Source organism: Oncorhynchus nerka, linkage group LG7 (assembly GCF_034236695.1).
Source record: "Oncorhynchus nerka isolate Pitt River linkage group LG7, Oner_Uvic_2.0, whole genome shotgun sequence".
NCBI classification, from domain to species: domain Eukaryota; kingdom Metazoa; phylum Chordata; class Actinopteri; order Salmoniformes; family Salmonidae; genus Oncorhynchus; species Oncorhynchus nerka.
Window position 1 is genome coordinate 83,620,354 of NC_088402.1, and position 17,396 is coordinate 83,637,749.

At 58.8% G+C, this 17,396-nt stretch overlaps 1 pseudogene; it reads right to left on the minus strand.

The window, feature by feature from the left end:
• The window catches only part of LOC115123436 (disco-interacting protein 2 homolog B-A-like), a 151,194-nt pseudogene that overhangs the window by 74,437 nt on the left and 59,361 nt on the right, over nucleotides 1-17,396 (minus strand).

Sequence of the window (17,396 nt, forward strand, 5' to 3'; positions counted from 1 at the left end):
CTATCAATCAACAAGACAGTCACCACATTAACACTACTATCAATCAACAAGACATACAGTCACCACATTAACACTACTATCAATCAACAAGACAGTCACCACATTAACACTACCAACAAGACACACAGTCACCACATTAACACTACTATCAATCAACAAGACAGTCACCACATTAACACTACCAACAAGACATACAGTCACCACATTAACACTACTATCAATCAACAAGACATACAGTCACCACATTAACACTACTATCAATCAACAAGACATACAGTCACCAGTCAGTCACCACATTAACACTACTATCAATCAACAAGACAGTCACCACATTAACACTACTATCAATCAACAAGACAGTCACCAGTCAGTCACCACATTAACACTACCAACAAGACATACAGTCACCAGTCAGTCACCACATTAACACTACCAACAAGACATACAGTCACCACATTAACACTACTATCAATCAACAAGAAATACAGTCACCACATTAACACTACTATCAATCAACAAGACATACAGTCACCACATTAACACTACTATCAATCAACAAGACATACAGTCACCACATTAACACTACTATCAATCAACAAGACATACAGTCACCACATTAACACTACTATCAATCAACAAGACATACAGTCACCACATTAACACTACTATCAATCAACAAGACACACAGTCACCACATTAACACTACTATCAATCAACAAGACAGTCACCAAACTAACACTACTATCAATCAACAAGACACACAGTCACCACATTAACACTACCAACAATCAACAAGACACACAGTCACCACATTAACACTACTATCAATCAACAAGACAGTCACCACATTAACACTACTATCAATCAACAAGACATACAGTCACCACATTAACACTACTATCAATCAACAAGACATACAGTCACCACATTAACACTACTAACAAGACATACAGTCACCACATTAACACTACTATCAATCAACAAGACATACAGTCACCACATTAACACTACTATCAATCAACAAGACATACAGTCACCAGTCAGTCACCACATTAACACTACTATCAATCAACAAGAAATACAGTCACCACATTAACACTACTATCAATCAACAAGACATACAGTCACCACATTAACACTACTATCAATCAACAAGAAATACAGTCACCACATTAACACTACTATCAATCAACAAGACATACAGTCACCACATTAACACTACTATCAATCAACAAGACATACAGTCACCACATTAACACTACTATCAATCAACAAGACAGTCACCACATTAACACTACTATCAATCAACAAGACATACAGTCACCAGTCAGTCACCACATTAACACTACCAACAAGACATACAGTCACCACATTAACACTACTATCAATCAACAAGACAGTCACCACATTAACACTACTATCAATCAACAAGACACACAGTCACCACATTAACACTACTATCAATCAACAAGACATACAGTCACCACATTAACACTACTATCAATCAACAAGACACACAGTCACCACATTAACACTACTATCAATCAACAAGACAGTCACCACATTAACACTACTATCAATCAACAAGACAGTCTCCAAACTAACACTACTATCAATCAACAAGACACACAGTCACCACATTAACACTACCAACAATCAACAAGACACACAGTCACCACATTAACACTACTATCAATCAACAAGACAGTCACCACATTAACACTACTATCAATCAACAAGACATACAGTCACCAGTCAGTCACCACATTAACACTACCAACAAGACATACAGTCACCACATTAACACTACTATCAATCAACAAGAAATACAGTCACCACATTAACACTACTATCAATCAACAAGACATACAGTCACCACATTAACACTACTATCAATCAACAAGAAATACAGTCACCACATTAACACTACTATCAATCAACAAGAGATACAGTCACCACATTAACACTACTATCAATCAACAAGACATACAGTCACCAGTCAGTCACCACATTAACACTACCAACAAGACATACAGTCACCACATTAACACTACTATCAATCAACAAGAAATACAGTCACCACATTAACACTACTATCAATCAACAAGAAATACAGTCACCACATTAACACTACTATCAATCAACAAGAAATACAGTCACCACATTAACACTACTATCAATCAACAAGACAGTCACCAAACTAACACTACTATCAATCAACAAGACACACAGTCACCACATTAACACTACCAACAATCAACAAGACAGTCACCACATTAACACTACTATCAATCAACAAGACAGTCACCACACTAACACTACTATCAATCAACAAGACATACAGTCACCACATGAACACTACTATCAATCAAGACATAGGACCTGGAGACGACAGAACACCAACTCTAAAGTCTGTCTAGTCATCACACTCCCCCTGTATTGTTCCTGCTTCACCGACAGGGATAGACATGAAATGAGAAGGGAGACAGAGGACATTGTGTACAGAAGTGTGGGGACCGGGAATCCACCCCACTTAGGGGCCGCGAACCCACCCCACTTAGGGGCCGCGAACCCACCCCACTTAGGGGCCGCGAACCCACCCCACTTAGGGGCCGCGAACCCACCCCACTTAGGGACCGCGAACCCACCCCACTTAGGGACCGCGAACCCACCCCACTTAGGGACCGCGAACCCACCCCACTTAGGGACCGCGAATCCACCCCACGTAGGCGGGGGACTGCTCCCCACGTAGGGACTGCGAATCCACCCCACGTAGGGACTGCGAATCAACCCCACGTAGGGACTGTGAATCCACCCCACGTAGGGACTGTGAATCCACCCCACGTAGGCAGTTGACTGCACCCCACGTAGGGACTGTGAATCCACCCCACTTAGGGACTGCGAATCCACCCCACTTAGGGACTGTGAATCCACCCCACGTAGGCAGGGGACTGCACAACACATAGGGACTGTGAATCCACCCCACGTAGGGACTGTGAATCAACCCCACTTAGGGACTGTGAATCCACCCCACGTAGGGACTGCGAATCAACCCCACGTAGGGACTGCGAATCCACCCCACGTAGGGACTGCGAATCCACCCCACGTAGGGACTGCGAATCCACCCCACGTAGGGACTGCGAATCCACCCCACGTAGGGACTGCGAATCCACCCCACGTAGGGACTGCGAATCCACCCCACGTAGGGACTGCGAATCCACCCCACGTAGGGACTGTGAATCCACCCCACGTAGGCAGTTGACTGCACCCCACGTAGGGACTGTGAATCCACCCCACGAGGCAGTTGACTCACCCCACGTAGGGACTGTGAATCCACCCCACGTAGGCAGTTGACTGCACCCCACGTAGGGACTGTGAATCCACCCCACGTAGGCAGTTGACTGCACCCCACGTAGGGACTGTGAGTGAATCCACCCCACGTAGGGACTGTGAATCCACCCTACGTAGGCAGTTGACTGCATCCCCACGAGGCAGTTGACCACCCCACGTAGGGACTGTGAATCCACCCCACGTAGGGACTGCGAATCCACCCCCACGTAGGGACTGCGAATCCACCCCACGAGGGACTGCGAATCCACCCCACGTAGGGACTGCGAATCCACCCCACGTAGGGACTGCGAATCCACCCCACGTAGGGACTGCGAATCAACCCCACGTAGGGACTGTGAATCCACCCCACGTAGGGTTGACTGCACCCCACGAGGCAGTTGACGGCACCCCACATAGGGACTGCGAATCCACCCCACGTAGGGACTGTGAATCCACCCCACGTAGGGACTGTGAATCCACCCCACGTAGGCAGTTGACTGCACCCCACGTAGGGACTGTGAATCCACCCCACGTAGGCAGTTGACTGCACCCCACGTAGGGACTGTGAATCCACCCCACGAGGCAGTTGACTGCACCCCACGAGGGACTGTGAATCCACCCCACGTAGGGACTGTGAAACAACCCCACGTAGGCAGTTGACTGCACCCCACGTAGGGACTGTGAATCCACCCCACGTAGGCAGTTGACTGCACCCCACGTAGGGACTGTGAATCCACCCCACGTAGGGACTGTGAATCCACCCTACGTAGGCAGTTGACTGCACCCCACGTAGGCAGTTGACGGCACCCCACGTAGGGACTGTGAATCCACCCCACGTAGGGACTGCGAATCCACCCCACGAGGGACTGCGAATCCACCCCACGAGGGACTGCGAATCCACCCCACGTAGGGACTGCGAATCCACCCCACGTAGGGACTGCGAATCCACCCCACGTAGGGACTGCGAATCCACCCCACGTAGGGACTGCGAATCAACCCCACGTAGGGACTGTGAATCCACCCCACGTAGGCAGTTGACTGCACCCCACGTAGGCAGTTGACGGCACCCCACATAGGGACTGCGAATCCACCCCACGTAGGGACTGTGAATCCACCCCACGTAGGGACTGTGAATCAACCCCACGTAGGCAGTTGACTGCTCCCCACGTAGGGACTGTGAATCAACCCCACGTAGGCAGTTGACTGCACCCCACGTAGGGACTGTGAATCCACCCCACGTAGGCAGTTGACTGCACCCCACGTAGGCAGTTGACGGCACCCCACATAGGGACTGCGAATCCACCCCACGTAGGGACTGTGAATCCACCCCACGTAGGGACTGTGAATCCACCCCACGTAGGCAGTTGACTGCACCCCACGTAGGGACTGTGAATCCACCCCACGTAGGCAGTTGACTGCACCCCACGTAGGGACTGTGAATCCACCCCACGTAGGCAGTTGACTGCACCCCACGTAGGGACTGTGAATCCACCCCACGTAGGGACTGTGAAACAACCCCACGTAGGCAGTTGACTTCACCCCACGTAGGGACTGTGAATCCACCCCACGTAGGCAGTTGACTGCACCCCACGTAGGGACTGTGAATCCACCCCACGTAGGCAGTTGACTGCACCCCACGTAGGGACTGTGAGTGAATCCACCCCACGTAGGGACTGTGAATCCACCCTACGTAGGCAGTTGACTGCACCCCACGTAGGCAGTTGACGGCACCCCACGTAGGGACTGTGAATCAACCCCACGTAGGGACTGTGAATCAACCCCACGTAGGCAGTTGACTGCACCCCACGTAGGGACTGTGAATCAACCCCACGTAGGGACTGCGAATCCACCCCACGTAGGGACTGCGAATCCACCCCACGTAGGGACTGCGAATCCACCCCACGTAGGGACTGCGAATCCACCCCACGTAGGGACTGCGAATCCACCCCACGTAGGGACTGCGAATCCACCCCACGTAGGCAGTTGACTGCACCCCACGTAGGGACTGTGAATCCACCCCACGTAGGCAGTTGACTGCACCCCACGTAGGGACTGTGAATCCACCCCACGTAGGCAGTTGACTGCACCCCACGTAGGGACTGTGAATCCACCCCACGTAGGCAGTTGACTGCACCCCACGTAGGGACTGTGAGTGAATCCACCCCACGTAGGGACTGTGAATCCACCCTACGTAGGCAGTTGACTGCACCCCACGTAGGCAGTTGACGGCACCCCACGTAGGGACTGTGAATCCACCCCACGTAGGGACTGCGAATCCACCCCACGTAGGGACTGCGAATCCACCCCACGTAGGGACTGCGAATCCACCCCACGTAGGGACTGCGAATCCACCCCACGTAGGGACTGCGAATCCACCCCACGTAGGGACTGCGAATCAACCCCACGTAGGGACTGTGAATCCACCCCACGTAGGCAGTTGACTGCACCCCACGTAGGCAGTTGACGGCACCCCACATAGGGACTGCGAATCCACCCCACGTAGGGACTGTGAATCCACCCCACGTAGGGACTGTGAATCCACCCCACGTAGGCAGTTGACTGCACCCCACGTAGGGACTGTGAATCCACCCCACGTAGGCAGTTGACTGCACCCCACGTAGGGACTGTGAATCCACCCCACGTAGGCAGTTGACTGCACCCCACGTAGGGACTGTGAATCCACCCCACGTAGGGACTGTGAAACAACCCCACGTAGGCAGTTGACTTCACCCCACGTAGGGACTGTGAATCCACCCCACGTAGGCAGTTGACTGCACCCCACGTAGGGACTGTGAATCCACCCCACGTAGGGACTGTGAATCCACCCTACGTAGGCAGTTGACTGCACCCCACGTAGGCAGTTGACGGCACCCCACGTAGGGACTGTGAATCCACCCCACGTAGGGACTGCGAATCCACCCCACGTAGGGACTGCGAATCCACCCCACGTAGGGACTGCGAATCCACCCCACGTAGGGACTGCGAATCCACCCCACGTAGGGACTGCGAATCCACCCCACGTAGGGACTGCGAATCAACCCCACGTAGGGACTGCGAATCAACCCCACGTAGGGACTGTGAATCCACCCCACGTAGGCAGTTGACTGCACCCCACGTAGGCAGTTGACGGCACCCCACATAGGGACTGCGAATCCACCCCACGTAGGGACTGTGAATCCACCCCACGTAGGGACTGTGAATCAACCCCACGTAGGCAGTTGACTGCTCCCCACGTAGGGACTGTGAATCAACCCCACGTAGGCAGTTGACTGCACCCCACGTAGGGACTGTGAATCCACCCCACGTAGGCAGTTGACTGCACCCCACGTAGGCAGTTGACGGCACCCCACATAGGGACTGCGAATCCACCCCACGTAGGGACTGTGAATCCACCCCACGTAGGGACTGTGAATCCACCCCACGTAGGCAGTTGACTGCACCCCACGTAGGGACTGTGAATCCACCCCACGTAGGCAGTTGACTGCACCCCACGTAGGACTGTGAATCCACCCCACGAGGCAGTTGACTGCACCCCACGTAGGGACTGTGAATCCACCCCACGAGGGACTGTGAAACAACCCCACGTAGGCAGTTGACTTCACCCCACGTAGGGACTGTGAATCCACCCCACGTAGGCAGTTGACTGCACCCCACGTAGGGACTGTGAATCCACCCCACGTAGGCAGTTGACTGCACCCCACGTAGGGACTGTGAGTGAATCCACCCCACGTAGGGACTGTGAATCCACCCTACGTAGGCAGTTGACTGCACCCCACGTAGGCAGTTGACGGCACCCCACGTAGGGACTGTGAATCCACCCCACGTAGGGACTGCGAATCCACCCCACGTAGGGACTGCGAATCCACCCCACGTAGGGACTGCGAATCCACCCCACGTAGGGACTGCGAATCCACCCCACGTAGGGACTGCGAATCCACCCCACGTAGGGACTGCGAATCAACCCCACGTAGGGACTGTGAATCCACCCCACGAGGCAGTTGACTGCACCCCACGTAGGCAGTTGACGGCACCCCACATAGGGACTGTGAATCCACCCCACGAGGGACTGTGAATCCACCCCACGAGGGACTGTGAATCAACCCCACGTAGGCAGTTGACTGCTCCCCACGAGGGACTGTGAATCAACCCCACGAGGCAGTTGACTGCACCCCACGAGGGACTGTGAATCCACCCCACGTAGGCAGTTGACTGCACCCCACGTAGGCAGTTGACGGCACCCCACATAGGGACTGCGAATCCACCCCACGTAGGGACTGCGAATCCACCCCACGTAGGGACTGCGAATCCACCCCACGTAGGGACTGCGAATCCACCCCACGTAGGGACTGCGAATCCACCCCACGTAGGGACTGCGAATCAACCCCACGTAGGGACTGCGAATCAACCCCACGTAGGGACTGCAAGAATCCACCCCACGTAGGACTGCGAATCCACCCCACGTAGGGACTGTGAATCAACCCCACGTAGGGACTGCGAATCCACCCCACGTAGGGACTGTGAATCCACCCCACGTAGGGACTGTGAATCCACCCCACGTAGGGACTGTGAATCCACCCCACGTAGGGACTGTGAATCCACCCCACGTAGGACTGTGAATCCACCCCACGTAGGGACTGTGAATCCACCCCACGTAGGCAGTTGACTGCACCCCACGTAGGGACTGTGAATCCACCCTACGTAGGCAGTTGACTGCACCCCACGTAGGCAGTTGACGGCACCCCACGTAGGGACTGTGAATCCACCCCACGTAGGGACTGCGAATCCACCCCACGTAGGGACTGCGAATCCACCCCACGTAGGGACTGCGAATCCACCCCACGTAGGGACTGCGAATCCACCCCACGTAGGGACTGCGAATCCACCCCACGTAGGGACTGCGAATCAACCCCACGTAGGGACTGCGAATCAACCCCACGTAGGGACTGCGAATCAACCCCACGTAGGGACTGCGAATCAACCCCACGTAGGCAGTTGCGAATCAACCCCACGTAGGCAGTTGACTGCACCCCACGTAGGGACTGTGAATCAACCCCACGTAGGGACTGCGAATCCACCCCACGTAGGGACTGCGAATCCACCCCACGTAGGGACTGCGAATCCACCCCACGTAGGGACTGTGAATCAACCCCACGTAGGGACTGTGAATCAACCCCACGTAGGCAGTTGACTGCACCCCACGTAGGGACTGTGAATCCACCCCACGTAGGCAGTTGACTGCACCCCACGTAGGCAGTTGACGGCACCCCACATAGGGACTGCGAATCCACCCCACGTAGGGACTGCGAATCCACCCCACGTAGGGACTGCGAATCCACCCCACGTAGGGACTGCGAATCCACCCCACGTAGGGACTGCGAATCCACCCCACGTAGGGACTTGCGAATCCACCCCACGTAGGGACTTGCGAATCCACCCCACGTAGGGACTGCGAATCCACCCCACGTAGGGACTGCGAATCCACCCCACGTAGGGACTGCGAATCCACCCCACGTAGGACTGCGAATCCACCCACGTAGGACTGCGAATCAACCCCACGTAGGGACTGCGAATCAACCCCACGTAGGGACTGCGAATCAACCCCACGTAGGGACTGTGAATCAACCCCACGTATGGACTGTGAATCAACCCCACGTAGGGACTGTGAATCAACCCCACGTAGGGACTGTGAATCAACCCCACGTAGGGACTGTGAATCAACCCCACGTAGGGACTGTGAATCAACCCCACGTAGGGACTGTGAATCAACCCCACGTAAGCAGTTGACTGCACCCCACGTAGGGACTGTGAATCAACCCCACGTAGGGACTGTGAATCAACCCCACGTAGGCAGTTGACTGCACCCCACGTAGGGACTGTGAATCAACCCCACGTAGGGACTGCGAATCCACCCCACGTAGGGACTGTGAATCCACCCCACGTAGGGACTGTGAATCCACCCCACGTAGGGACTGTGAATCCACCCAACGTAGGACTGTGAATCCACCCCACATAGGGACTGTGAATCCACCCCACGTAGGCAGTTGACTGCACCCGACGTAGGGACTGTGAATCAACCCCACGTTGGCAGTTGACTGCACCCCACGTAGGGACTGTGAATCCACCCCACTTAGGGACTGCGAATCCACCCCACTTAGGGACTGCGAATCCACCCCACGTAGGCAGTTGACTGCACCCCACGTAGGGACTGTGAATCCACCCCACGTAGGCAGGGGACTGCACAACACATAGGGACTGTGAATCCACCCCACGTAGGGACTGTGAATCCACCCCACGTAGGGACTGTGAATCCACCCCACGTAGGCAGGGGACTGCATCGGTACCTAGAGCAGTGACTTTAACCACTGAACCAAACTCAGGCATCATAATACACTTCTGAAACCTTCCAGGGGATGTGCGGTCAGCTTTGGGGGTTTGGCCCCGAACAACACTCCCACTACTGCAGAGTAAATCCACACATTCCCTAAACTCCCCCCAAAACCACACACACATATCCCCTTGTATGACCAGCGACAGCATCACAGGGAGCGATAGGAGTGGGGTAAGTCGAAAGGCTTGCACACATTGCACCAAACACCCCCACATGAGAAAAAGTGGCCCCTCAAAGCCAAGAAGTACCTGCTCCTCCCCCCCCGGTGTCAGGCAGCTCAGAATAGAGGAAGATAAACATGTGATGAGAGAGACGTGTTGGTCAGGGAAGTGAGAGAGAACATAACAGTGTTTCAAATAACAATGGAAAGAGAGATAGAGATGGAGAAGGACAGGATAGAGGGGAGGAAGAGAGGGACAGGATAGAGGGGAGGAGGAGAGGGAGGGGGAAGGAGGAGAGGGACAGGATAGAGGAGGAGGGAGGGAGGGGGAAGGGGAGAGGGACAGGATAGAGGGGGAGGGAGGAGGGGGGGAGAGGACAGGATAGAGGGGAGGAGGAGAGGGAGGGGGAAGGGGAGAGGGACAGATAGAGGGGAGGAGGGGAGGAGGAGAGGGAGGGGGAAGGAGGAGAGGGACAGGATAGAGGGGAGGAGGAGAGGGAGGGGGAAGGAGGAGAGGGACAGGATAGAGGGGAGGAGGAGAGGGAGGGGGAAGGAGGAGAGGGACAGGATAGAGGGGAGGAGGAGAGGGAGGGGGAAGGGGAGAGGGACAGGATAGAGGGACAGGATAGAGGGGAGGAGGGACAGGATAGAGGGGAGGAGGAGAGGGAGGGGAGGAGGAGAGGGACAGGATAGAGGAGGAGGAGAGGGAGGGGGGAGGAGAGGGACAGGATAGAGGGAGGAGGAGAGGGAGGGGGAAGGAGGAGAGGGACAGGATAGAGGGGGGAGGAGGGAGGGGGACAGGGGAGGAGGAGAGGGAAGGAGGAGGGGAGGACAGGGATAGAGGGAGGAGGAGAGGGAGGGGGAGGAGGAGAGGGACAGGATAGAGGGGGAGGGAGGAGGGGGAGGGAGGAGAGGGAGGGGGAAGGAGGAGAGGGACAGGATAGAGGGAGGAGAGGGAGGGGGAGGAGAGGGGGAAGGAGGAGAGGACAGGATAGAGGGGGAGAGGGAGGGGGAAGGAGGAGAGGGACAGGATAGAGGGGAGGAGGAGGAGAGGGAGGGAGGAGGAGAGGAGAGGGGAAGGAGAGGGGAGGAGAGGGAGGGGAGGAGGAGAGGGAGGGGGAAGGAGGAGAGGGACAGGATAGAGGGGAGGAGAGGGAGGGGGAGAGGAGGGAGGGAAGGAGGAGAGGGACAGGATAGAGGGAGGAGGAGAGGGGAGGGGGGAGGGGGAGAGGGACAGGATAGAGGGGAGGGAGGAGAGGGAGGGGGGAGGAGGAGAGGGAGGAGGAGGGAGGGGAGGAGGAGAGGGACAGGATAGAGGGGAGGAGGAGAGGGAGGGGGAAGGAGGAGAGGGACAGGATAGAGGGACAGGATAGAGGAGGAGGGAGGGGGAAGGGAGGGGAAGGAGGAGAGGGACAGGATAGGGAGGGGAGGAGAGAGGGAGGGGGAAGGAGGAGAGGGACAGGATAGAGGGACAGGATAGAGGGGAGGAGGAGAGGGGAGGGGGAAGGGAGGAGAGGGACAGGATAGAGGGGGGAGGAGAGAGGGAGGGGGAAGGAGGAGAGGGACAGGATAGAGGGGAGAGGAGAGGGAGGGGGAAGGAGGAGAGGGACAGGATAGAGGGGAGGAGGAGAGGGAGGGGGAAGGAGGAGAGGGACAGGATAGAGGGGAGGAGGAGAGGAGGGGGAAGGGAGGAGAGGGACAGGATAGAGGGGAGGAGGAGAGGGAGGAGGGAGGGAGGAGAGGGACAGGATAGAGGGGAGGAGGAGAGGGAGGGGGAAGGGGGAGAGGGACAGGATAGAGGGGAGGAGGAGAGGGAGGGGGAAGGAGGAGAGGGAGGGGGAAGGAGGAGGAGGGACAGGATAGAGGGGGAGGAGAGGGAGGGGGAGGAGGAGAGGGAGGGGGAAGGAGGAGAGGGACAGGATAGAGGGGAGGAGGAGAGGGAGGGGGAAGGGGGAGAGGGACAGATAGAGGGGGAGGAGGAGAGGGGGAGGAAGGAGGAGAGGGACAGGATAGAGGGGAGGAGAGGGAGGGGGAAGGGGGAGAGGGACAGGATAGAGGGGAGGAGGAGAGGGAGGGAGGGAGGAGGAGAGGGACAGGATAGAGGGGAGGAGGAGAGGGAGGGGGAAGGAGGAGAGGGACAGGATAGAGGGACAGGAGAGGGGGGGAGGAGGAGAGGGAGGGGAAGGAGGAGAGGGACAGGATAGAGGGGGAGGAGAGGGAGGGAGGAGGAGAGGGGAGGGGGAAGGGAGGAGAGGGACAGGATAGAGGGTGGAGGAGAGGGAGGGGGAAGGGGAGAGGGACAGGATAGAGGGGAGGAGGAGAGGGAGGGGGAAGGAGGAGAGGGACAGGATAGAGGGAGGAGGAGAGGGAGGGGGAAGGGGGAGAGGGACAGGATAGAGGGGAGAGGAGAGGGAGGGGGAAGGAGGAGAGGGACAGGATAGAGGGGAGGAGGAGAGGGAGGGGGAAGGGGGAGAGGGACAGGATAGAGGGGAGGAGGAGAGGGAGGGGGAAGGAGGAGAGGGACAGGATAGAGGGGAGGAGGAGAGGGAGGGGGAAGGAGGGAGGGGGACAGGGATAGAGGGACAGGATAGAGGGGAGGAGAGGGAGGGGGAAGGAGGAGAGGGACAGGATAGAGGGGAGGAGAGAGGAGGGGGAAGGAGGAGAGGGACAGGATAGAGGGAGGAGGAGAGGGAGGGGGAAGGAGGAGAGGGACAGGATAGAGGGGAGGAGGAGAGGGAGGGGGAAGGAGGAGAGGGACAGGATAGAGGGGAGGAGGAGAGGGGGGGGGAAGGAGGAGAGGGACAGGATAGAGGGGGAGGAGAGGAGGGGGAAGGAGGAGAGGGAGGGATAGGAGGAGAGGGACAGGATAGAGGGGAGGAGGAGAGGGAGGGGAGGAGGAGAGGGAGGGGGAAGGAGGAGAGGGACAGGATAGAGGGGAGGAGGAGAGGGAGGGGGAAAGGAGGAGAGGGACAGATAGAGGGGAGGAGGAGAGGGAGGGGGAGGAGGAGAGGACAGATAGAGGGGAGGAGGAGAGGGAGGGGAGGAGGAGAGGGACAGGATAGAGGGGGAGGAGGAGAGGGAGGGGGAAGGAGGAGAGGGACAGGATAGAGGGGAGGAGGAGGGGAGGGGGAAGGGGAGAGGGACAGGATAGAGGGACAGGAGGAGGGGGAGGGAAGGAGGAGAGGGACAGGATAGAGGGGAGGAGGAGAGGGAGGAGGGAAGGAGGAGAGGGACAGGATAGAGGGGAGGAGGAGAGGGAGGGGGAGGGGAGAGGGACAGGATAGAGGGGAGGAGGAGAGGGAGGGGGAGGAGGAGAGGGACAGGATAGAGGGGAGGAGAGGGAGGGGGAGGAGGAGAGGGAGGGGAGGGGAGGAGGAGAGGGAGGGGGAAGGAGGAGAGGGACAGGATAGGGGGAGGAGGAGAGGGAGGGGGAAGGAGGAGAGGGACAGGATAGAGGGACAGGAGGAGGGAGGGGGAGGAGGAGAGGGACAGAGGGGGAGGAGGAGAGGGACAGGGAGAGGGGGGAGAGGGAGGGGAGGAGAGGGAGGGGGAGGGAGGAGAGGGACAGGATAGAGGGAGGAGGAGAGGGAGGGGGAAGGGGGAGAGGGACAGATAGAGGAGGAGGAGAGGGAGGGGGAAGGAGGAGAGGGACAGGATAGAGGGAGGAGGAGGGGGAGGGGGGAAGGGGAGAGGGACAGGATAGAGGGGAGGAGGAGAGGGAGGGGGAAGGAGGAGAGGGACAGGATAGAGGGAGGAGGAGAGGGGAGGGGGAAGGGGGGGAGAGGGACAGGATAGAGGGGAGGAGGAGAGGGAGGGGGAAGGAGGAGAGGGACAGGATAGAGGGGGAGGAGGAGGGAGGGGGAAGGGGGAGAGGGACAGGATAGAGGGACAGGATAGAGGGGAGGAGAGGGAGGGGGGAAGGAGGAGAGGGACAGGATAGAGGGGAGGAGGAGAGGGAGGGGGAAGGAGGAGAGGGACAGGATAGAGGAGGAGGAGAGGAGGGGGAAGGAGGAGAGGGACAGGATAGAGGGGAGGAGGAGAGGGAGGGGGAAGGAGGGAGAGGGACAGGATAGAGGGGAGGAGGAGAGGGAGGGGGAAGGAGGAGAGGGACAGGATAGAGGGGAGGAGAGGGAGGGGGAAGGAGGGAGGGGGAGGGGGAAGGAGGAGGGGAGGATAGAGGGGAGGAGAGGGAGGGGGAGGAGGAGAGGGAGGGGGAAGGAGGAGAGGGACAGATAGAGGGGAGGAGGAGAGGGAGGGGGAGGGGAGAGGGGACAGGATAGAGGGAGGAGAGAGGGGAGGGGGAGGAGGAGAGGGACAGGATAGAGGGGAGGAGGAGAGGGAGGGGGAGGAGGAGAGGGACAGGATAGAGGGGAGGAGGGGAGAGGGAGGGGGAAGGAGGAGAGGGACAGGATAGAGGGGAGGAGGAGAGGGAGGGGGAAGGAGGAGAGGGACAGGATAGAGGGACAGGATAGAGGGGAGGAAGGAGGAGAGGGACAGGATAGAGGGGAGGAGGAGAGGGAGGGGGAAGGGGAGAGAGGGAGAGGGGGAGGAGGAGGGGGAGGGGGAGGAGGAGAGGGACAGGAGAGGGAGGGGGAGGAGGGAGGGAGGAGGAGAGAGGGACAGGATAGAGGGGAGGAGGGGGAGGGAGGAGGAGAGGGACAGGATAGAGGAGAGGAGGAGAGGGAGGGGGAGGAGGAGAGGGACAGGATAGAGGGGAGGAGAGGGAGGGGGGAAGGAGGAGAGGGACAGGATAGAGGGGGAGGAGAGGGAGGGGAGGAGGAGAGGAGGGAAGGAGGGAGGACAGGATAGGGAGGGGGAGGGAGAGGGAGAGGGGAGGAGGAGAGGGAGGGGGGAGGGAGGAGAGGGAGGAGGGAGGGAGGGGAGGAGGGGAGGGGGAAGGGGGAGAGGGACAGGATAGAGGGAGGAGGAGAGGGAGGGGGAAGGAGGAGAGGGACAGGATAGAGGGGAGGAGGAGAGGGAGGGGGAAGGGGAGAGGGACAGGATAGAGGGGAGGAGGAGAGGGAGGGGGAAGGAGGGAGAGGGACAGGATAGAGGGGAGGAGGAGAGGGAGGGGGAAGGGGGAGAGGGACAGGATAGAGGGGAGGAGGAGAGGGAGGGGGAGGAGGAGGGGACAGGATAGAGGGGAGGAGAGGGAGGGGGAGGGGAGAGGGACAGGATAGAGGGGGAGGAGAGGGAGGGGGAAGGGGGAGAGGGACAGGATAGAGGGAGGAGAGGAGGGGGGAGGAGAGGGACAGGGATAGAGGGGAGGGAGGAGGGGGAGGAGAGGGAGGGGGAAGGGGGAGAGGGACAGGAGGAGAGGGGGGAGGAGAGGGGAGGGGAAGGAGGAGAGGGACAGGATAGAGGGGAGGAGGAGGGGAGGGGGGAAGGGGAGAGGGACAGGATAGAGGGACAGGATAGAGGGGGGGGAGGAGAGGGAGGGGGAAGGAGGAGAGGGACAGATAGAGGGGAGGAGAGGGAGAGGGAGGGGGAGGGACAGGGAGAGGGGGGATAGAGGGAGGAGGAGAGGGAGGGGGAAGGAGGAGAGGGACAGGATGGGAGGGAGGAGGAGAGGGAGGGGGAAGGGGGAGAGGGACAGATAGAGGGGAGGAGAGGAGAGGGGAGGGGGAGGAGGAGAGGGACAGGATAGAGGGGAGGAGGAGGGAGGGGGAAGGAGGAGAGGGACAGGATAGAGGGGAGGAGGAGAGGGAGGGGGAAGGAGGAGAGGGACAGGATAGAGGGGAGGAGGAGAGGGAGGGGGAGGAGGAGAGGGACAGGATAGAGAGGGGAGGGAGGAGAGGGAGGGAAGGAAGGAGGAGAGGGACAGGATAGAGGGGAGGGAGAGAGGGAGGGGGAGGAGAGAGGACAGGATAGGAGGGGAGGAGGAGAGGGGAGGGGGAAGGAGAGAGAGGGGGACAGGATAGAGGGGAGGAGGAGAGGGAGGGGGAAGGAGGAGAGGGACAGGGGATAGAGGGGAGGAGAGGGGAGGGAGGAGGAGAGGGAGGGGGAAGGAGGAGAGGGACAGGAGAGGGACAGGATAGAGGGGAGGATAGAGGGGAGGAGGAGAGGGAGGGGGAGGGAGGAGAGGGACAGGATAGAGGGGAGGAGGAGAGGGAGGGGGAAGGGGAGAGGGAGGGACAGGATAGAGGGGAGGAGGAGAGGGAGGGGGAGGAGGGAGAGGGACAGGATAGAGGGAGGAGGAGAGGGGGAGGAGAGGGAGGGGACAGGATAGAGGGGAGGAGGAGAGGGAGAGGGAGGAGGAGAGGGAGGGGGAAGGAGGAGAGGGACAGGATAGAGGGGGAGGAGGAGAGGGAGGGGGAAGGAGGAGAGGGACAGGATAGAGGGGAGAGGAGAGGGAGGGGGAAGGGGGAGAGGAGAGGGAGAGGGGAGGAGGAGAGGGAGGGGGAGAGGAGGAGAGGGACAGGGAGGGGAGGAGGAGAGGAGGGGGAAGGAGGAGAGGGACAGGATAGAGGGGAGGAGAGAGGAGGGAGGGGGAGAGGGAGGGGGACAGGATAGAGGGGAGGAGGAGAGAGGGGGAGGAGAGGGGAGAGAGAGGGAGAGGGAGAGGGAGGGAGGAGGAGAGGGACAGGATAGAGGAGGAGGAGAGGGAGGGGGGAAGGGGAGAGGGACAGGATAGAGGGACAGGATAGAGGGGAGGAGGAGAGGGAGGATAGAGGAGGAGGGGACAGGATAGAGGGGGAGGAGAGGGAGGGGGGAGGAGAGGGACAGGATAGAGGGGAGGAGGAGAGGGAGGGGGAAGGGGAGAGGGGACAGGATAGAGGGACAGGAGGAGAGGGAGGAGGAGAGGGGGAGGGGGACAGGAGGAGAGGGACAGGATAGAGGGGGAGGAGGGAGAGGGTAGGGGGAAGGGGGAGGGACAGGATAGAGGGGAGGAGGAGAGGGAGGGGGAGGAGGAGAGGGGACAGGATAGAGGGGAGGAGGAGAGGGAGGGGAAGGAGGAGAGGGACAGGATAGAGGGGGAGGGGGAGAGGAGGAGGGGAGGGAGAGGGAGGGAGGAGGGGGAGGAGGAGGGGAGAGAGGAGAGGGAGAGGGGAGGAGGAGAGGGACAGGAAAGAGGGGAGGAGGAGAGGAGGGAGGAGGAGAGGGACAGGAGGAGGGGAGGAGGAGAGGGAGGGGGAAGGGGAGGGGACAGGATAGAGGGGAGGAGGAGAGGGAGGGAGGAGGAGAGGGACAGGATAGAGGGGAGGAGGAGAGGGAGGGGGAAGGAGAGGGACAGGATAGAGGGGAGGAGGAGAGGGAGAGGGGGAGGAGAGGGGACAGGATAGGGGGAGGAGGAGAGGGACAGGAGAGGGGGGGAGGAGAGGGACAGGAGAGGGAGGAGAGGGACAGGATAGAGGGGAGGAGGAGAGGGAGGGGGAAGGGGGAGAGGGACAGGATAGAGGGAGGAGGAGAGGGAGGGGGAAGGAGGAGAGGGACAGGATAGAGGGGAGGGGGACAGGATAGAGGGAGGAGGAGAGGGAGGGGGAAGGAGGGAGAGGGACAGGATAGAGGGGAGGAGGG